Source organism: Pithys albifrons, chromosome 2, assembly GCF_047495875.1.
Source record: "Pithys albifrons albifrons isolate INPA30051 chromosome 2, PitAlb_v1, whole genome shotgun sequence".
NCBI lineage: Eukaryota > Metazoa > Chordata > Aves > Passeriformes > Thamnophilidae > Pithys > Pithys albifrons.
Genome location: NC_092459.1, coordinates 51,486,405 through 51,509,346, shown reverse-complemented (window position 1 = coordinate 51,509,346; position 22,942 = coordinate 51,486,405). Strand labels below are relative to the sequence as shown.

The window sequence follows — 22,942 nt, the reverse complement described above, 5'->3', positions numbered from 1 at the left end:
ATTAGACTTTAGTTTTAATTACATAAGTTCAGATGATTTCTTTACATAATTTTCTTTAGATCTTCAAATACAACATTAAGGAATTCTGCCTTCCTTCTCAACAGGAGAACAGATTTCCTATTTCTTCCAGAGTTGTGACTAGTTTCTGTTTCATTCTCTTCTTTTGGGACATCTCAATGTGTACCTTTGGTATAATCAATAGCTAGATCATCTGAGGGATGCTCACTGCACACACCCCTCCTTTCTCACCTCTGTATTTCTGTGTGTGCTGAGAGGCACAAGAGCAATGGTCTTCCCTTCAAAGCTACTGAGCCTTTGCAAGGCAATGGCAACAACCCTATATACCTGAAGTGGACAAGAAAGCAATGGTTATAGCTGGGGTAGGGGACATGGAGCAAATCATACCAGCTGGCAGAGGTTGATGAGGACATAGCAATTACATCCAAAAGCGAGGTGCGATACGGCAGCAGTGAGGCCTGGCTTTATGAAGATTGAGACTATCATTCCAGATGTCCTGTCCCTTGGCCAAGATCTCTATTAGAAACCAACACTGCAAACTCACACACCTCCACAGATTCATGGTTTGCTTTCCACTACACATGAGCTTAGCATTTCAAATGCCCACAGGCAACAAACTGCAATTGTTTTGAAGACACAATTTGCTTGATGTCACGCAGGTGGCTTCAGAGAGCATCTTCTGGATATCTGTGGCAAATCTATCCTTGTTTTGAAAACCACATTCAATCGAAATAAATGACTGAGAGGTCAAGGAGGTAACCGATGTTGAGAAAGTAGTAACAAACCTGAAGAAAGTAAAAATCTATCAACAGCTATTAAACACAAAAATACTGTGTCTGTCTCCAGTAACCAGTGAGCTGCTGAGCCCTGGACATATGGAAAATGTACAAAGGGATGCACCTTCATGTGTTCATAGTGTTTTTCCTTACTTTTGATCTGTCCCAGCAACAACAGACAATATTCTAGATAGCAATCTGGTAAGAACCAGCTCAACTGTTCTCCACCGCTCCAGAGGAACATATGAAAACAAAACCAAACTCGGCACAAATGAAATTCCCATTATGTCTGTTCAAAGCAAATGGGAAAGTTCTCTCCCCTTCCTTAACAAAGAGCATTCTAAGTCGGTTAGTCAAAACGGACTTAAAAAAAAACCATTCCTTTCTGTGACAAGGCAGAACATCAAGTTCCTAACAAAGAGAAGACTACAAAAAAACATTTTCTGTTCTGATTTCAATCTCCAGAAGCTGGTGTGAGAGATCACTGTCAAGGAGCCTAAGAGCAGTCCTCTGCAGAGGGACAGGACTAGTCCCTCCTATGGCAAGGAGAAGTCAAATGTGTCTGCTGATTTTGAACAGGCAGAAAGCAGAATCTGAAAGTGGAAAATTACAGGGGTATTTTGTGCTAATAAGACGTCAGCTTTCTGATGAAAATGGGAAAGGAGCCTATTAACTATTCATTCAGTTTAGGTTTTTTTGTTTCAAAGAAGAACTAGACAATGAAAGAGCATTCTAAAGACTGGAAGAGCTCAGTCAGAAAAGAACATTATCAATTTTGTCCTCCTATTGAAACTTACCCCTTCACTTGCGCTTAACTGCTTGAATGGTAAAATGGGAAGTTTCACAGTGCACAGAGATGAACTCGTAGTTTTTTCTGTATTGATCACCCCTGAAAGCCCAGCAACTCTCCATTGGCGGCTGCAGAGGCAGCTCTGCAGTGCTGCAGGATGCCCTTCTGAGAGGACAACAGGAGCAAACTCCCAGAACAATCCTCTTTAAAAAAAGATGAAGATGAGGAAATTTAAAAGTCAAATGCCCCAAAGAATCAACACCTGCTGTCCTGTCTACAGAGACATCTCCGACAATGGGCAGTCAGGAGATGACAATCTATGTTCTGTCTCTGCCATAAATAAAGTCATCAGCATAGATGTGAGACCTGAAGTCAGCAGTTCCAAAACTAAATCCCTCTTTAAAACCTATGATGAGAAGGAAGAGGGGTCAGAAGTCCAGGCAGACTCCAGCTGTATGTTGCAGCCACTTGCCAATATTCAGCTAAAGCAATCTGCTCTCACACCAGGGCTCTCCAAAGGCTGAATGGCATTTGGAGGTGAAGGGAAGGTGCTCCCACGGAAGACAATGAATCATATCTGATCCCTAAAGACATGCAGAGAGACAGCAGAGGCAGAAAAGGGCTTTCTTCAGTCTTTGTTCTTGCAGTGTGCAGGCCAGACACAGCTGCAGCCCAAGGGGTTCCCTGAGGGTTAGGACTGCACATCTTAGCTCTCCCTGGAACAACAGCATCTCTGCAAAGAGCAGGAGAAGGAGAGACCTAATGTCTTTATACTCCATTATAGATTCATCCACCAGACAGGATTTTTATGAGTGCTTTGCAATCCCCATGGCAAAGACACCTTACTGCTATCAGTAGAGGAATGCAATTTCACACATCATGAAAACACAGTACTTATATCTGTGTGCAGCTAGTAATAACAAGAAGATGCATAACTGATATTAATGTCAGAAGGATGATAAGCCTGAAGCCTTGATTTTTAGCCTAAAGAGACGCAAGTGTCTCAGAACACTACTGCCCTACGTTCAAATTCACTGCTGAATCCACCACTCATTTCCCCTCCCTAATTTCATGTCACATTATCATTGTGCCTTCTCCTCCCTTACCCCCACACAAACTGTCCTGCAAAGACGCCCCACGTCTTAGCACAAGGCTATCTATCATGCAGGCTCTATAATTGCATTTGCTGACATTTCTTTTGACCTAACAGGCTGTGACTGACCACGTGTTATTCCATGTCTGGTATCACTAAGATCAAACCTGAAATAAAACAACGGAAGGAAGCCTTGGCACTCTAGGGATCAAACTGATAAGAACTGAAGGTCACCTCTGGACTCACTGTGCTGTGACACCAGACCTCAGGCAATCTGATGGTGTTCTTGCTCTTCTCTCTGCTATGTATACTACTGAAATTGTGGTATACTAGTTGTGCAATTTGCAGAAACCTGTCAGGGAACATAATTCTGATGTTAATTCACCAGATATTATTCCTGGTCCATCCCTCTCAGGTATGCTCAGGAACAGCATTGTCTCTGTTCATTCCAGGAATTACATTGTTACCTATATTGAGGAAAAGGACAAATGCACTTACTCTTTGTCTGAACACAGTTCACATGTCACTGCTATACACAAGGATATGGTCAGGCCACAGCATCAATCAACCATGCAGCTTTACAGCAACAAGCAGGCAGATCTATGGATTTTTAAATTGCCCTTGGTATGGAGGACATCGCCCCCCAGAAAAGTAGAGCCAGCGTACCACTGTGCTGCAGAAATGCAATTGTTAGGCTAATGAACCCAGACACAACTTATAACAGATATTCTGGTATGTATCAGAAGCCAAGTTCACTCTCATTTGCCCCCAACCTCCACAGGGCAGAGAAGCACCAACACAAGACTACTCCTCAAGGTCTGGGTGGTCCATTTCTCAAGTCTTGATGAGCTATGGGCCTAAGCAGGCTAAAAGTATCCCCTGAGGCAGAAAAGTGTTCTTGAAAGAGCTGCTAGAAAGGTCTCCTAAGGATGCACTGATCCAAACAAATGTATAAAGCCCCAACTGAAACACAAACACGGCGGATACATCTCACAAAAATGAAGAGACACATGGCATAGGACTCCAGATTCCCTGTAATCAGCCAAATTCCTTTCAGAGTTTTATTCAACATCATAAAAATATTCATGCATAGCAATCCAAGCATGCCCATTCCCACTGGAGGATGTTCAAGCCCTACAGCCAACTTCTTATATAATACTCTGAGTTTTTTCTGTTTGTCCTTAGTAATTTTTTGCTTCTCCATAGAATCCTCAGGATAGCATGAAGGAGAGGAGACAGCAGGTATTTATCAGAATTATCATATCTGTTAAAAGCACAAAAGCTACCCTTCCCCAAATACCATCAGTCAGGGGTTTGTGCCTAATACTCTTCCTACCACCCATTCTTTGAATGCGTCAGTCAGCTGGTCCTACGGGGTGTTCTCAGTTTTCATGGCCACTGAGTTTCATGAGGTATACTTGATTTTTCAGAGATGCATGTTTTGAACACATCTGGGAGCCGGCTGACAAAATGCTCAAGATTTAGATATAGATATATATGAAAATTGTATCTACATGAAGAAAAAAGAAGCCACATTTACAAATAAACTACTCTAAGTCCTTTACAAGTGCAAGTGGCAATTTTATCTGAAACTGTGAGTCACTATGAAAAGAAAAATCAAAGTCAGGATATACCAATAGCCTTTCTAAGATTTCATGAAGCAGGAAAATACACTGAACCTACATATCCAGCAAAGCTGTATGTAGTAAAGTGTGGTTTCAGATTGCTTACAAAGGGAGCTGAAATAGTTGAATGGATGTGGAGTACTTCAATGGCTGTAGAGAAAAACAAATTGAGTGAAAAAACAGTGCCCAGTCTGTGTGATGGTGGAACACTTGCCTTGTGCAGCATGTTTCACATACAGGTCAATAAATGCTTCTGGGATCATAAACTTTCCACAATGAATTTTTATTATCACTCGCTAGGCACAACTGAATCCAGCGTATGTCACTCATTCACCTCACTAGAGGACATGAACTCCTCAGTTTTACAAGAAGCTTCCCTGGTGACAGAGTTGTCTATTCTGTGCTTTGAAGGCTTCATCTCACAATTCTGAAGGTATTGTTTTCTCATTTTAGCAGGTGTAAGAAAACCTGCCCTTACCTCACAGATCCCCATCTGAAGGGCGGCTTCCAGAGAAACACTTCCAATGCAGGACACCCCATAACCATCCATGTCACCAAACCACAAGGTGGAGGGATCTTCCAGGTGCCACAATCTAGACCCTGGCATGAATCAATTCTGTCAGCCAGATATGGCTCATCATCAGGATAGAGAAAAGGCTGAAGACTTGTGCAAGAATTGGGGCCACAAACGGCCGTGCAACCACCAAGCCAAGATGGGAATGTGAGGCCAAAGCCAACAGTGTGAATGCTCAATAAATGCAATACAACAAACAGCAGAAAAAAAATAGGTGCAGATCATACTCCCCTTCCCCATGGCCCACACTCCTGGATGTGAAGAAGGAGGTAGTTGCTATATTTTTGGGAGGTACTGAGATGCTGAACATCAGCATATGGGCTTTGTTGAAGCTCATTCTGGATAAATTGGATAGCCACCCTCACTACTTAGTCCCAGAAAAAAAAGCCAAAACAAACACACGTACAAAAGATTAGGGTTATATGGTGAAAACACTTTTTCACTATCAAGTTGTGAAAGGTAAGAATGGTTTAAATGAATTTCTGAATTAGAAGTAATCAATTTGGTGGTGTAATAGAAAAGCTATACTGATGTGTTTAGCTTTTTGTTTCTTGGTTGTTTTTTTTTTAATCTGATCCATCTATCACTCTAAAGCTCCGTACAATTCCTGCATTATCTCAGTAGGCACTGCTGATTCAAAGCAAGGATTAGTAACAAATCTGTGCCACCCCAAAGCTATTAAAACAGCAAGACAGTGGATGGGAAAAGCACATATGCATCTGATAACTAAGATGACCTTTCTTACAGATATTTATGTTTGATTACCAGTATTTTTTCTGGTTATACAGATCCACCAGTATACACCATAACATTACAGCTCTTCCTGAATTGTGGAAACAAAACTAAGACAGTCTTTACAACTAAAACAGTGCTACAAATGTAGTACAAACTAGTGCTAAACCACCAAAACAATTTTATTCTTCTGAGTAGTGAGGGTACTATAATAAATACTATTAAACTCAAGCATCAGTACCAGCCTCAGCATTAAATTGCTAAAGAAGAGAAGTCTTTCTGTGGGAAATTTATGACCAAAGGAAATGTTCTAGCCTCAGTATTTTTACTGCATCCATTAATTTCTTAATGGGGGAGGGGGATATTCAAGATTTAAAATGGTATTCAAAGTGTCCTGTACCTTCAAGAAGAAAAATAACCTACATCTGAACACCCCATCATAGCTCCCAAAACATGAGATGACACCAAAGCACATTCGTTTAGTCGGCTACAGTTCTCCTCAATAAACACCCTGCCTGTTTTGGTTATAACACAAAACAATCCTGACCTTTCTTCTCATTCCTCTGCCCAGTACTATTGATGACCCTTGGCAAACCCTCGGTGTACAGCCCCAAGGACAAACAGAAGGGTCCTCAAGCCCTTTCCACATTCCATAGACCTTGTTCCCCATGCTGCCCTGCTGCTCTGCCATCTCAGCTCTGCCCCCTCCCACTGGCAACTGCTTTTCCTAAGGTGTTCAAGAGAACATCCTGCAAACTCAGCACCCTAGACGAGAAGTACACACATAGTTAATGAGCTATTTTCCAGTGATTTATTACCAAGTGCAGCATGACCTCAGAAACAAAATAATTAACTGTTATTTTTGTTCCTCTAATTTAGAAAATGAGGGCACAATTTCCTCCAGAAAGCAGATGCCACAGAATTAGTGGTGAGTTTTTCTTGGTATTTTGTTCACAGTTTAAACATTCAAATTGGAGTTGCAATAAGTGTTTGATAAATGTTTAGCACAGTTAAACTCTTTTTTTTAATTAGAGAAGTATCATTTCAGATGTCAGAGTTCACCAAAAAATGCTGAGCACCACCATCTTTGTACAGAGTGTCATTTCCTGTAGGATGTACAACTCCAGAGCTGTTAACGGAAATGCCTTTTTCTCCTGTGTGGCAGCTTTTCCACTGAAACACAATTAACAATATAACATCACTGCAGCTCCTCAGCATCTTTCATTTGCAAACAAACTGGTGCTAAGCCCTATCATATTCCAGCTCTCTTCCCAGCTTCCTTTCCTCTTCAGCCTCCCTTCCTAAATTCAGGAATGCAAATCTACAGAAACATGTACTAAGACACTTTCTGAAGAGATGCAAGAAGGAGAACAGTGTCTGCTACGTTCCTCACCCAAAATAAGCCTATGCACCTTCTATATAGTCCATATGCTTACTTTCCTAACAATTTTGGAAGCTCCCATGCTGATACCAGACATGAACATGCCATAATATTCCTTCCTTAGCTTAGGGGATTTTTCCCCCTGAAGATTCTCTTCTCTGAACATTCCCAGAACACCTCCAGCCACTCCCAAGCTCAGTGCTGGCTGTGCTGGTACTGTGCAAAAGCAGCTTGCAACACCACTGAGCTGTTTTTAGCTCCCATGCTGCCTGAGGCTGAGATCTTCCCCCTCATCACATCCCATTTAGTGATGAGCCATCTATCCTCATGCTGTTGAATGCTACACTCTCCCTTAGGAGATCAAGCCTTAAAAAGACATGCTCTTCATCAAAAGTGCATGTCTCTATATATTCTGCTGTCAAGGCCTTTGCCCCAAAATATAGGAAAAGTCAGCACAGACACTAGAAAATCAGAACTAGGTCTTATCCTGCACCTATTTTGTTAGGCTGCATATATAGACTGCCCTGCTGTCTTGCTGGAGCAGTTCAGATGAACACAGGAGTGGAGCCAGATCCCTCTGCCAGCTCCTGGTAAGACATCTGAACAAATATCCCCATTTTGCAAAAAGCTTAATTTCAAATGGCAATTTCATCTCACCTTTGATGGGCTCCTGCTTTTCTAAGCCTGAACACTGTACTGCCTTGCTTGTCACAGACACAACCAATGGATCCACTGCCATCTATACATCAAATGTGACTCCCCTCAGATGGCAGCTCGAGCTGTCAGCCTTGCTTCTCCTCCTGTATGAAATAGTGACTTTGGAAAGTCTTAACAAGAAAACTGGGATTATGGGAGACATCCTTTGCTCCAGAGATGGCACTGCCAGCTGTTATCTTGTTCTCCAGTTCACAACCAGGAACAGTGCAGTAACAAATACATTCAATCCTACCCTGAAAGGTAGCCATACAGAAAGGTCTGGGCCAAAAATTCCAGCTTTTGGTTGGCTTTAATCAAATGGAACAGCATTGGAAGGAGAGGGGAGTGTATTGGTGGGGAGGTGCTGAGCCATTCAAATTTAAATTGACCTTTTTTTAGTTTGCTTTTATTCACCTCTAATCTTACACACTTTCTCCTGAATTCTGAAAAGGAACAGAAATGAGCCAAGATACAGATTAAAAAAAACAAACAACTACCATTTCCTTTCAAAATGTATGCCTACAAAAATTGCATAGTTAAAATATTTACAGTAAGGGCTAATCAAGCCATTAAGTATAATTAAAAAGTTTCCTTCTGTAAAAAGGTGCATCTCTGAATCTCATCTTTCAGTTCTTCCAGAGCATAACGTTCTATTTAATTGTAAGCAATACAACTTCAGTTTCTAGGTTTTGCAGAAATCTACAGAACAAACATTTGAAGATCATTAAGGTGTGAAGTTTTATTTGATTTTTCTTGTTTGTCAGAATCATAAGGCAGGTATCACACCATGTGTATATGCAAAATAAATCAGCTGGATAAATTTGTTCAGCTTTCTTTTATGCTCTGTAGACCACCAATTGCTACTTCTTTCTCAAGAGACCTCCAAATTTTGTTTGTTCTCCCTTTATGTTACAAAATTTAACTCTCTACAAAGGCTGCTTTGTTAACCAGTCAATTAACACAGTGAATATACAGTCGAATGTCTTATTACATCCCCTAGAGACAGCTAAGTTTCTGTAACAACATTCAATTTCCATGGTGAGGTGCATGAATCATTTAGTTCACCCAAAACAAGAACCTGTCTCTCCTTAAATGTGATTACAGCAAGTAGATTTTCATTTGGAATTATTTTAATATTCAGTAAAGGTAAAATAATTAGTATCATGACTTAGTATTTATTTCTTTTAGTTTCAAAACTTGCTAGAACAGAAGCAACAGACTGAGTCTCTTGGGAAATCTGTTTGAGAAACACATCATCCCATTTATTCTGTTTCACTTTGAAGTGTTACTTCCAGCTACCTGTAAGTAATGAGAATCTGGAAGGAGAGAAGGCACATAAAAGTGAGTTACTCATTAATAAAAGGAACTGCGTGGACAGCAGGTATGCTCTCTTCAAACCGCAAGTTATAAAACCACCAATTCAGAAAAGAAGAAGCTAGCACTGCCTTTTCAGTGAGCCTTTTTCCTAAAGGCAACATGCTACATACACTCCACATTCAAGTGGAGAGCTTCCAACCACATCAATAATATGCTGTTTCCATTAGGAACTGGCTGAGATTTATTTTTATTCAATTTAATTCCTTCTACAATTCTAGCTTTTTCAGCAAACAAATGCACATTCAAGGGGAAAGAAAACAAATATTCCTCCAACCCTCCCACACTCATCCTCTTAAGCTTTTTTAAGCTCTCTGAGGTAAACAGCAAGCACTTTTAGTGACAGTTTCTGAATAATGATGGGAAAGAGCGAGGAAATGGTTGAAAGCACCACTGGCTTCTTAATGCGAACTCTTTTATGTTACTCAGGGAACACATGTTCAATCACTGCTTATGAAACCACTTTGACAACATGGAGAGGAACTTTTTGTTTGATTTTTGTTTAAATGAGACTCTATCTATTGTAAAAGCAACTGCTTTTATTTCTTATTTTTTTTTACTATTTTTTCATCAAATGTAAGGAACACACAGTCTTAATAACAGTGAGTGGCTGTCTTCTCTGGAGACTTTGTTATCCAGAGGTTTCACTGCACTCTAGCTCTTCTGGGAAGACATTTAGAGAAAACATGAGAAGGGTAGTATTGAATTTCCACTAGCTGACCTTCCCAAGAAGAAAACAAGTGAGACACATTGGAAGCACTTCATTCCCATTTAGGGACCTTTCTTTCAAATATCAAAATCACACCGTTGCACTTGATGCCTATTTCCAAGAAAGCAGTCAGCCCAGTGTTTCATTTCTGAACACAGAACATAACTATCATGTTAAGACTTTAGCAAAACATGTTTACATAATTCTTCATTTTTACTGTACTGTATTGTGCCTTGGAGAAAGCTTTTCTTAAGTGAACAAAAGCAGCAGCAGACTGAATTAGACTTGAAGCCTGAAACAGATCACGTGCAGCACAAACTGTTTTACAACATTGAATTAACCGTATCTACGTAAGGCAGACTACATTAGCAAGTGATTTTAAGGCAGGGACTGCAAACCACTATGCTGTTGTTAGCATCTATTTGTTACTTCTTATTAAAAGTACTGTCGCTGGCCTTCCTTCAGTCTGGTAAATAAGGTTCCTCTTTCCTGTTACATTTTTCATGCAAAGACAGTTAACAAGGACTTCACAGTAACTTTTCAGAGGTTCAGTTTTTAACTTGGAATTACAGGGTCGCAGAACAGCTCAGGCTGGACAGGAACTCAGGATGTCCCTGACCATACCATAATCAAGGCAAGATGGTCTTATCAGGGTTGTGCTCCCTCAGTGCTGGACCCCCCCCAGAATGGAACTGGCACAGCCACCTTGGGCAATCCACACCTCTGCTTCCCTGATCCTTTTTCCTTGTGTACCATTTGAACCTCTCTGGCTTGGTCCAGCTTGATGCTCCTTGTGTCCCTGTCTTTCTCTTCTTGACCACCTCCCCACAGTACCAGAGGCTGCTGTCAGTGCGTCCAGAGCCATTTCCTCTCAGGCTGAGCCAACCTGACTCTCAGTCTCTTCTCACAGGGCAACTCCATGACCATAATGCTTGTGATACTGCAGAAAATGGCTCCTTCCTCAGAGGTAAGTGTATCCCATTTTACAAGGAAACAAGCAGATAAAGGGAATGGCACTGAGAGCCCTGGCCAACTTCACAGCATCACCTGGCTTCCTCTGTTGGGGTGGAAGCATATACCTGCGTCCAAGCCTGGCCCTGCTATAGGCAGGATTACAGCTAAACCAGTGTCTTGTCTTCCCATTACAAGTTGTCTCTGTAAGAGCATCCCATCCACGCTCTGGAAGAAGTAGCAATAGAATTGCCTGCTCCTCAGTTCCAGGGTGTCTTTTTGTTTTATACAAAACAGTTGATAAAGCCAATCCTTAAAATTTTTATTCATACAAACAGCAGAAAAACTCCAGCAGTCTCACTGTATCATGGATTTAAGTTAAGTTAAACTGCCATGGGATTGCTTAACACCTTGTTGTGTCATCTGCCAAACCCAACAATGCTATTTACAACTGGTTAAGCACTGAGAAAAGTATATTTTAGGTACTAGGCAAATCATATCCCTCTACTTCATACCACAGGGGAAATTCTGGTTACATTTCAAATACTATTTGCAGAACTGCTTGTCCACTCAGAGACAGAATTTCTAGATGTCATCTCCTGTCTTCTGCTTCCTTTAGTCCTCCTCAACCAAATATCCAAAACAGATGGAGAGACATACAAAGGTCTACACGTAAATACTCACAGGACAAATCTTACCATCACTATGAAATGGAAACTCCCTTAATTAAGGACTAGAAAATCCACCTTTGTAGATACAAACTGTTTATGAACAAAGCATATCACATATTGTCCCAGAATTAAAGCTATTTTTGATGAGGCAGAGGGAGGGCATAGACTCATCTCAATGACAATCTACTTGGCATCACTCAGTGATACCACAGAGCATCTTCTTTAGTTAGTAAGAAATAATTAACAGCAGGCAATACTTCTGCATCTGTCTAAGCAGATGTTGTTTCCTCTTCTTTTAAGGACTATCACAGAGGTACTGTTAACTGTTTTGAATTCATAACTAACTCAAAATACAATGAAGAGTATCCTAGCAACACCACCCTTCAACAAGTCAACCTGCTCCATCAGGGAGAAAGACCAAACCCAGAGATGTGAAGGCATGTGGATTTGTCTTCTGGAAACAGATCCAGTGAGGATCACTGTAATATGTGTTTGAATGGATCTGCTACCTTCTCTTTACACAAACTGAGCTGCAAGATATTGATCCAATCCAATGCTGACTCTGAGGGAGGGGTTTTCATTGCAGAGAAGGAAGCTCTACCTACTGCCCAAGAAGTGTTTAATGCTCCACATTTTCCAAGGGCATTTCAACAACTCTCAAGCTGCATTACTAATCACAGTTCCAAGTTACTCAGGAGCCTAGGAACAAACTTCTGGGTTCCCCATAGAATTTTGTGAACTGGTTGCAAAGGTAATTGAAAAAGGCTAAAATAAAAGGCTGCCCATTTGCCTATGAGGGCTGGAAAGCAGTATAAATTATTCCCTCTGTTCTACCTCAGCAGGTGTTCATATCTGCAGGCATGAACAGTACTGTGCACTATAAACCCTCTTCACCTTCCTCTGTTGGAGTATGTGGACAGGATGGGGAAAACCAATAAAGATAGTTTCACTATCATCATGTATGCAGCAAATACTGCTTAATCTTTAGATTAAAACAAGAAGCAAGAAGAAAAAAGCAAGACGTGCCCCTGATCTGCAATTGTTTCTCTTGGATCTTCCTAAGGATGCAGAAAATGGAGAGTTTTAGTTAAGAGCTGCGTCCTTGCAGCACAGCCGAGCACAGACCTGCTCCCACTCTGGGGTCAGCATGGCAAGATGTGTGCCACATACAAAAGCAAGCACATCCAGAAAGAAAAGCTTCAGTTGCATTTACTTAGCCCATACTGTGTTCTGGGAAGACAGCTGAACACCTCCTGACCAAATGCCTCAGCCTGGGCGCACCTGGCATACACACCTTCCTATGTGCAGCATAAACCTGACCCAGCTAGTAACATCATTACCTCCCTTCGCTGACAGTGGCTTTTTACACAGTAGTCTGAGGTATTGTCTGAGCCACAGCGGACCCATGTGAAGGGGCTCCTGCTCTCAGCCCTGCTGATGTCTTGCCCAGACCAGCCCACACTTCTGGCCTCTGGGCAGAGGCCACGCTCCATCTCTGCAGGATGTCACTGCCCTTCTCCAGCCTGCTAGGGTAAGGGCATGGGTTTACACACTCTACCCAATATTTCACCACATCACAAGTTAAACACTTCCATTGGCAGGGTTTTAAGATCTATCCCTTGGATGCATATGAACCAAAACAGACTGGGTAGCACCTACATATGCTGCTACATCCCACATTTCTGGGAGTGACACAACTGCTGGTGAAGGGTAGGGGGTGAGAAACTGCTGGGGGAGTTGTCTCTTATACCAGCTGGGAGGCAGCCAGCATGCAGGGTGGCAGTTACCCAGAACACAGAGAGAGTCATGTGAGGTTGCCAGGAGGCTGGGTTCTTGTGGCAGGGGAGGATGTTCAGCTCCATCAAAGTACAAGAAGGTGAGGCAGGGCAAGATGCTACATGAGCATGTGAGCTTTTTCCCAGAGAAAAAGACATCATTGTCCCTCCTCTTGCTAGGATAACACAAGAGAATAAAGTCAAATATAATTGCTATACAAGCACGGTGCTCTGTCCTTAGCGGGGAATGAAGGCTTTAATAATATATAAATGATTATAAAAGACGCAGAGGAGAGCTTAGTGCAACTTGAATGCAGACAAGTATTTTAAAGAAATCAACATTATTCACTGAGCACTTTCATAAATTGGTTTCATTTATACATGTAAATTCATGCCCAGAGAGCAAGGCCAGTTGATACGATTTTCACAATAGGAAAAAAACTAGCAAATCAACTTAATATACTATTAAAGCGCTAAAAAAACCCCCAAAATGTAAAAAGAAAAACCACCAAACCCACTGCCCCCCCCAAAAAAAAATTGCTCACAGCAATTTTGTAGGGAGATACTGAAAGTATTGTGATAATATTAATGTTGGCAAGATAAGGAAAGAGAAAATGGGCAATTACCCTACACATAGCTCTTAACTTTAGCTATGTAACAGAACAAACAATCAGAACAATAACTACCACTTAAAAGTCAATAAAAGCAACATGTATTTCTAAAGGTCTTGCTAGATAAACTCACAATACCTTTTCATATTTCTCCTCCATTATCCTTCTCCTGTCATGACACGGGGAGAGTGTTACAGCATCCCGCTGTGCAGAGAAAGTAGAAGAGGACGTTCGGATGCAGTCATAACCAGAAGAAACAGCAGTGGCAGTAGAAAGCAAATTAAAGTCTAATCAAAAACTTGTAAGCAATTCAGAGAAACTGAGTGTGGAAGAAACTGGGGTTTATTGTAATCACAGTAACTGAGTGCTTGCACTGTGTCCAGATAACAAAAGAAAATTAAAGCACCATTGGCTATCAACCTGTATCAAGACATATTAAATTGTCAAGGAATGCAACACATCAGCTTGTGAAGTTGAAGAACAACAGTGTTTGTATATATAACTGATTAGCAAAAATGTCTTGGACAAATAGAGCTTATTTTGAAGGCAATATGGAGAAGAAAAGGCACAATGAAAACTTCCAAGACTGTGCACTCCCAAGGAGCAAAGAAATTGAAAAATATAATCACCAAACCTTGAGCAGTAGAACCTATGAAGCTCAGCATCCTATGGAGCACCCACACAACACCAGAAGTCTTGAGGTCTGTGAGATTTCAACACTTTGAAATCTCTACTCTTCTATTTATATTGGCTGAAATTAATCTTCAAGGGTAAAAAAAAATTACTCCGAGACAATGAGGGAAGCTATCAGACAACATTACTATTATTTTAGCTTCATCTCCTTAGGAAACCAGGCTGAAATTAATATAGTGAGGGCAAAAGGGAAGAAATAATAAACCTGAATCTAAAACATGAAAAAATTCTAAAACCAGGATTAGTAAGTCAAGTATAGAAGACATTATTTCATGTGAGGAAAGCCACATTTGGAAGCTTTTCACAAACAGATCACCACTTCTGACTTTCTAGGATTTCTGCTAAGCTATATTCTGAGGCTGCAATGAAAATCTGGATGATCCCCTTGTAAAAATGCAAATGCCAGAATCTTAATCCATTCTAACACAGATGTTTGACTGTCTAAGTACTTCTACCAGACAAGATCACTTGGATTTACTTTTGTAATTCTCCCCTTTCAGTGCTGGAGGTGATTCCATGGGTCTGAGTGGCCAATCTGGATCGCAGAGAGTGGAACAAATCAAGCCACCAATCTGAGATCCTGCACTGTTCCACTGCTCATAAAACTGTTCAAGAGAACAAGGAGCACCCTAAGGAGATGTTGTAGTTAATGGAGGCTGTTTGGACATCAAGATATGAAGAGAGCACAGCAATTTCCCTCACTTTCCCCCCAAAGCCAGCCAAAAGGTAGCCAGCCCAGAGAACTGAGTGTAGTCCTGGGGGATCTACACCTGGAGAAGAAATCAATGAAGTCCAGAAAAAAGCCCAGCAGGCGAGCTCAGGGAACGTACGATCTCGAGCTGATGAACAAAACTACACAATGATCCCTCACAGATTTTCCATCCAGGTTTTAGAAATTGAAGGAAGCAGTTACATTATGAAAGGCTCACTAAAAACACTCATCAGTATGCTAACAGAAAATATTATTTGTACAGGACTATCAAAAAATGGACACAAGGGAACAGTTTTGCACTTCCAGACAGATTAACAATATAACCTGGCTGAATTTCTCTCTCTTCGCATTTCATGACTTGCATTAATATTTTTAAATTTGTCATGATTTTGAAATTTATGTGTATTTTCATAGCATACTGATGTATATTGTCACTGTTATGACATGTCTAATACAAAACCAAAAAGAAGTAGTACATTGGTCTCTGTTCCAACGGGGAGTATTTCAAAACCCATTTACAGAACTAAACTTTCCCTTAAAAAGTACAATAAAGTGGTTGCTTTTTGAAGTTATTTGGGTATTTCTAGTTAATTTTCTCTTATCTTACTTGAGTATTTTTTATCAACCACAATGTCTTATTTCAAAAACATCGTAGCACAAACATTGAAGTTTAAAATTTCAAAGAGAGTATTAGCAATTGAAGCAAAAGCCCAACAACCATTCTCAGCCCCATGACTAACTCAGTGAGAAAAGGTAACAAAGCATCATGTTCTTTCGTGCAGCTGTTTTTAAGGTCTCTGTCTTGATCAAACATTTAATCAAAAACTGTTTTTTCCATCTACAAAAGGTGATGAATTTATGCTGGAAAAGCCAATATGCCCTATATATATTTCCACGTTCACCAGTCCTAACCACAATGCCCCCAGCAGTGGCCAGGGTTTTCTTGGAATGACCAAAGTCTCATTACTTTTCAAAATGCAAATCTTTAGGAATTGGATGTATCTGTACCAACCAAACAGCATGGTGTAGATAATTTTATCTACTGCTTCAAGAATATTTTGTCTATTGATTCAGGGATTTTGAATACTCTTTTGGTTCTCCCTTTGTTTAAAAGGACTTGCCTGCACTTCAGAGTTCACAAATTATCAAGTGCTGAGAAGCATCATTTATAACTGGACTAAGAAACAATTTTCTTACTACCAACATCTTGTTGCAAACAGAAAGAAAAAAATCCTGCCTTGCATGTGATCTAAGGACACTCCATGCAATCACAGAAAGCTAAAAGTCAATGATGTACTTTACCTGATTTTCTAGGAATATCTTGTTCATTATCTTGTCCGTGCAACTTAAATTATGGACTTCATCTACAACAGTTCTGTTTCAGAAGTATATTTTAATATACTTAAAAAGTGCCACTGCATAAATAAAACCGGTATTCTTATTCTCTAGTCTTCATGTTGTCACTACTGATTAATTTGACCATACAAACCTAGTTTCACCAAGGAGATGCAGTTAAAGGGCGCACCTGGCGCACTTGTGATTGCTTTTCTGCCGGAGAAAAAGGAATTTCAGTTTCCTTCCCGATGAGAGGCAGCCTATGTATAACATCGATTAGCGGCTTCTATAAAGGTTTAATACCTGGCGTTAATAAACATAAACCTGGTCGGTTCGGAAACACCCAGGGCAGAGAGGCACAGACAGATTAACCGTGTTCTATCCACGGTCACGCAGAACGCCTGGGACACGGTGGAACACGGGACATCACGTCCCCAGGAGCGCCCTCAGCAGCATCTTCACGTCTCCTCGCCCGGAGCGGCGTGCCCTCTGCTCTAAACTTCTCCCCCTCCCCTTCGATGCCCAAAGGGGTGCCCGGGGCCGGGGTCGATGCGCTGGGGACAGGGAGGGACGCGCACGTTACCTGGACACTCCGCGCTGCCGGGAACGCTCCGGTTTGCGGCCCCTCCCGAGTCCCCGCTGCTCCCGCGGGGTGTCCCTGCCGGGACTGGCTGCACCGGGCGCCGCCCCCGTCGCTCGCCCCTCGCCCGGCCCCGGCGTGACCCCAGCGCTGCCGCCGCCGCCCGCCGCACTCACCCGGCGCCGCCGGTCTGTGCCCTCGGCCCGCCGGGAGCCGCGGCTGTGCCGGGAGGCGGCGGGATGCTGTGCCCGCCCCCGCGGCGCGCCCGTCCCGACCGGCGAGCGGCGCGGGGGGGCCGAGCCCCAGGGACTGCCGCGGCTGAACGTGGCGGGCGTGGGGCACCGTTCCCCAAAATATCCAGCGTGGGGTGCCTCTGCTTGCCTTTGACGCCGGGAGAAGGTACCTGGCTGGGACCTTCCTCCACTTCAGCGCGGAGGGACGTACCTGCCGAGGGTCCCTGTCCCTCGTGGCCCTCACTGGGGCACAGATCTGTCCCGCTGCTGTCCCGATCGCGGGGAGGAGAGCAGGTCTGCGTGCTCGGTCACCCAAAAACAGAGGGGAAAAACAGAGCTCTTACCTGGAGTCTTGCTCGCTTAAGTCCCAGTTCTCTTATTTTTTTGGCTGCGATCCCTCAAACTGCACCAGGAAAATGACACAGGACATCCTCCCGCTCTTGCCCGACGCAAGCAGCCTGCGTCTGACAAAAAGTTGGCACCTGGATGTAGCCATATGTGACCCTTTTTGGCTACGAGCTTTGTTACACCGCACAGGGAGAGGACGAGGTGCAGCTGCACTCGTCTGCCCTAAGTCTACTGACCTCTGGGACATGTCTTTATGCAGGAGTTTGGAAAAATCCAACCTTGGCCTAGAATCAGCAGCCTTTGACGTTTTTCTCTTAAAATGGTGCCCTGTGAAGAATACTTCAAGTTCTCTGTCTTAATTACTGTGTTTCACTGGAAACACAAAATTATCATCTGGCATCTTGGAGCGTATTGAGGCACCAGTACATTCCCTGAAGCTACATGTGTAAAACCAAATTATACCAAAATGGCTTTGAAAGCTTTTTAAAAGATCTAGATGTTTTAAACATTGGGACTCTAGGCTGTCTCTTTTGAAATGACTTCAAACTGCTCTGAAAATCACACTACAGCCAATCCATGTATATCTAAGCCTTTATACAGCCATTTCCCTTGATGCAGTCAGAGCCATATTCCAAGGGAACCTACACAGAGCTTTTTGATTTATACTCTGAGATACTTTGTATTCTAAGAACTGGACAGATGCAGCTAAAGGTGGGTATCTCTTTTTTTCTACTTATTTTACAGTGTTTAGACTACAAACTATGTCAAGCTTTTTATCATATTTATTTATGATAACAAATAGAGTCAGAGGATTAGCATTTTATTTCATTTTGAAAATGAGGTTGGCTTTCCTGAACCTAAAATCCCTTGGGTTTACTTCTTACATTTTTCTGGCGTGACCTAGAACACTTAGGATCTATTTTTAACACTATTTAAACCATGTTGTTACAGTAATCCAATTTACAGTGGGAACTTTAAACACCAAATAACTCAGGTGATGGCTTAGAATTCATCAGCTTGCGTTTTTATTAGATATTCCCAAATGTCCTCTTAAAGTACAAGAGCTACAGTTTGGAGGGCTGCCAGTACTCCCTCTAAAATATTTTTCTTGGAATATAATGTGCTGTACCTCCTTTAATAATTAGTCTTTTTGTAATTTGTTTTATTATTTGGGCAGATGATTTGATTTCTAAAAAAAAAAAAACAAAACAACACCAAAACACCCAAACCCTTATGACTACTATTTTTAGCTTAATGATACATATAATTGCCAGGTGTCTTATTTTCTGGGTAATAAAAGATGTTTATTCGAAAGAATGAACCAGTAGTTATTGTCTCATGAAACTTCAATTATTACTATAGATTTCTGTTCAGTGGCTCATTTTTCCAGCAGAAACTGAACTTTTGTGTGTTGATCACCTACAGTGATCACATACCTTTGTTTGTGTAAGGACACATGAGGTAAGAAGAAGACACTCAACCATTACAGATAAAAGTGCCAAGATACACTCGTGGACTTCGCTTGGTAATATGCGAAGGTCTTGACATCTTTCTAGCCTGTCCATATGTCTTCTATTCTGAGGGAAAATCCAACCTGCGTATTCCATCAGGCTGTGGTAGTGGAAGGACTTCTGAGGTAGTAGGAGATGCTGGTCACCTTTCCAGATGCAGCTGGCACCTGCCATGTACAGGTGGGATTTCACATGTGGAGTTTGGAATGGAGCACTTCAGACTCCTGCTCTGAATTGACCTAACACAAATGCCTGGAAGAACTCTGATGCCTGTAAGTGAGATGATTACTACATGACAGCAAGTTCTTCAGGAATATGCACATTCCCATTGTGGCAGAGAGAGAGAGAAAAATCCTTTCTACAAAGGAGTGAATTAGTTATCTTAGTGATGTTCAGTATTGGAAAGCTGTTTTGAGGTGGCTGGGATCAACTTATTTTCTGCTGTGGGGAAACCTTGGCAGCTTCCCTCTTAGAGCTACAATAGTTTCTTCATCATAAATTTCGATTTCTTTTAGCTTTTCCCTCCTTGTAGCAAAATCAATGTCACTTGAAAAAGAGATTTTTATATATTTGTAAGATTTGCTGAGAAACTTTCAGGTTGTAGCTCTGTGCAATTTCTATATTTCTATGTTTTTAGGTATGTATGGCCAAATTTTGCAAATGAAGACTTGGGAAGGGCTCTCCCCACGTGGGTGTGCCCTTCCAACCTGTGCAGTGGATTTTTTTAGGTGAGGCACAGCCCTTCCTCAATCTTCGTTCGCGAAGTCTGGCCACACATACATATTTTTAGGTATCTGGAGGATTAGGAAAAAATCCTAGTGTGCTTTAATAATATTCATGTCGAGCCTTTCTTTATATTATATTGTACGTATTTTTGAAAGTTTCAGATAAAAAATAATACAAGATTAAATCCCAAAGGAGCGTATAATGAAATGAATTGCTATTACAGGAAACAAGCCAGTGAGAAAAATACTGTAGATGACTGATTTTGAATTCCAGTTGAGAAATCTCTGAAGATTATGTTTTTCTGAGGTGCCTAGCAAGCATTGAATTAAGTTAGCGGCCCACATCTTTGCTAGTCCTGTGACCATATTCCATGGTCTGCTTGGTATCTAAAATTTTTAAAGATAAACAGTATATAAATAAGGTAAAAATGAACAAAAGCAAAATGCAGACTTTTACAATTCTCTTGCTCTCTGCGTCGTGCCCCTTGCAGGGGCCCCTTTCAGCAGGCACTGGTAATGCAGCCAGGAAAGGAAGGGGACTACACCTGGAGAGCTGTGGAGAGCAGCAGGACCACTGTCTTTCTCTGTTGGCCACCCCACTGGATGAGCCATGTAGCAAACTTCGTGCCAATGGATCTTCCCTGGGTATAGAGCTTTGCTGAGCTGGATTTTTATGGGATCTGAGCAGCCACAGTACTGGATGAATCTTAGACTGAGGCTGCCTTTCAAGCTGGAGGTAGAGTCTTGCCTCAGTAAAGGCTTCTGAACTCTCCTTTCTACTAGATAGCTGGCTTTAGAAAGCTGACATTTTGCTCTCCTTACAAGTACTGTCTTAAGAGGTGCAGGATAAATGATTATTCCTTGTTAGAAAAAAAAGATTCTTAGATAAATAAGATGACAGAGCTAAATAGGAGAGGTCTTATCTGAAGGTAAAGGGGATTTTTCAAGTAGTTTTGTTGGAAACAAGGGAGCTTACAGAGATAATAAACCCAAACAAATTGGGCTTAAAAATATAAACAAAGAGTTTGAAGAACAACTTGTACAGGCAAGTATAAAAGTTACTTATAAGACTTTAGACCACAAGAACTAAGATCTGCAGAGCTGAGGGATGATAAAGCAGGAGGATAACAAAAAAGAATGTAGAAGAGGTACTAATGCAACTCTTTGTTGCAGTGTTCACTACCACAGTGCTTGAAGGCATTCATGTCCATCCACTTCCTTTACAAAAATCAGGTCTGCAGAATTATCTCATATTGAATGGTTGGAAGGAAAAAAAAGCTCAGATAAGGAAAATGGGTAATAAAATCACCTTGCCTAAATCCTATGCACCTAGAAGTTCCTTAAGAGGTCAGATATTGAACAGCTGTTCACTAACTGAAGTGTAAACTTAACATTCAAATAGCTTTTGAACTCAGACAAATAGAAAGTATAAAATCTTGAAAAGGGCTCCAGAGCATATTTATATTTGAGATAATCCACTTAAAAATAACCTAAAGAACACTATCAGTTGGCACATGAATAACTCTGGACTAATACCATCCTGACTTGTATCAGAAATAGTGTGGCCAGCAGGATTAGGGCAGTGTTTCTCCTGTACTCCCGCTGTACTGATGAGACCTCACATCAAATCCTCTGTTCAGTTCTGGGCCCCTCACTACAAGAAAGACTTTGAGATGCTGGAGCATGTCCAGAGAACTGCAGCAGAGCTGGTGAAGGGTCTGGAGCACAAGTCTTGTGAGGAGCAGCTGAGGGAACTGGGGTGGTTCAGCCTGGAGAAAAGGTTAAAGGGACCTGTAAATAAAAGGGACCTTTTAGAGGTCCCTCAGGAGGAACCTTATCACTCTCTGCAACTACCTGAAAGGAGGTTGTAGGGAGGTGGTCAGTCTTTTCTGCTGAGTAATAAGCGATACCATGAGAGGAAATGGACTCAAGGTATGCCAGCAAGGTTTACATTGGATATTAGCAAAAATTTCTTCATGGAAAGGGTTATCCAGCATTGCAAGAGGCTTCCCAGGGAAGTGGTTGAATTCCCATCCCTGTAGGTATTTAAAAGAGGTGTAAATGTGGCACTTAGGGACATGAATTAGTGGTGGACTTAGCAGGGTTGTGTTGATGGCTAGACTCCGTGATCTTAAGGGTTTTTTTCCAACCTAAATAATTCTATGATCCTATTCTATCATTCTGTTGTACGATTCTGGCGAAGAAGCATCAACATGCCTTTTATGGAAGGAAGCCATGTCTCCTGCTCTCTGCTGAAATGCTTCATCAAGCTACTTCATATGTAAATGATCAGTTTATATAGATTTTTAAATTCCATTAATGCTTCTGTCAAGGTCTTTCAGGAAAATCTGTGAATACCTTTATGGAGAATCTCAACTATCTTGAGATGAAAAGCATTACTAACACTTAAATGGGATATTAAAGAAAGTGGTCCAGATTCAACTTCGGTCTCACAAAACAAGAAAAGTCACTGAATTAAATGCTCAGTGTTTGAGACAAATAAAAATAAGTAGTTGTCCCACACTACACATTATTAAATGACAGTTTGCCCTCATGATCAGAAAATAATGTAGAAACAAAAATCATGAATGGGTATAAAAGTGCACATTATGGGAGAAATATTTATCAGGTTCAATTACAAACAAAAATTGAGATTTCCAATTATTTATATACATGAGGCCTGTAATAAATGATCCAAAGCAACAAGACTTATGATAGGGTACAGAAACTGGAAATAAAAGTGCATCATCTGTGTCTGAGCTCTTCGCAGTTTTAATGTCTGTGGTCTTTTGGGGGGAAAGCTCAGACTCTGGAGACATTCAGAAATCTTCTTGGGGTGAATATTAGTTGGAAAATGTGTTCAGCAGGAATACTAGTCTTTTTTTTTACTTGTTTACTAGTATTTTTATTAAAATACTGACAGCATGAGCAATTCATGCAGCCCTTCCTAGTTTGCATACCACAATTACTCTAAGCGGCAGCATCTTTTTCGTGTTATCATCATACCCTCATGTTGATCAAAAGCAGGA

General features: G+C 41.4%; 1 protein-coding gene across 10 annotated transcripts in view; it reads right to left on the bottom strand.

Annotated features, from left to right (window-relative positions):
* The window catches only part of PKIB (cAMP-dependent protein kinase inhibitor beta), a 54,640-nt gene extending 36,897 nt beyond the window's left edge, over nucleotides 1-17,743 (bottom strand). For 2 of the 10 annotated variants that reach the window (XM_071547886.1, XM_071547891.1), the window contains exon 1: nucleotides 17,674-17,725. The gene's annotated coding sequence lies outside the window, so the exon portion shown is untranslated. The other 8 variants (XM_071547890.1, XM_071547888.1, XM_071547892.1 and 5 more) reach the window with 7 other exon arrangements.
* Nucleotides 17,744-22,942: the final 5,199 nt, after the last annotated feature.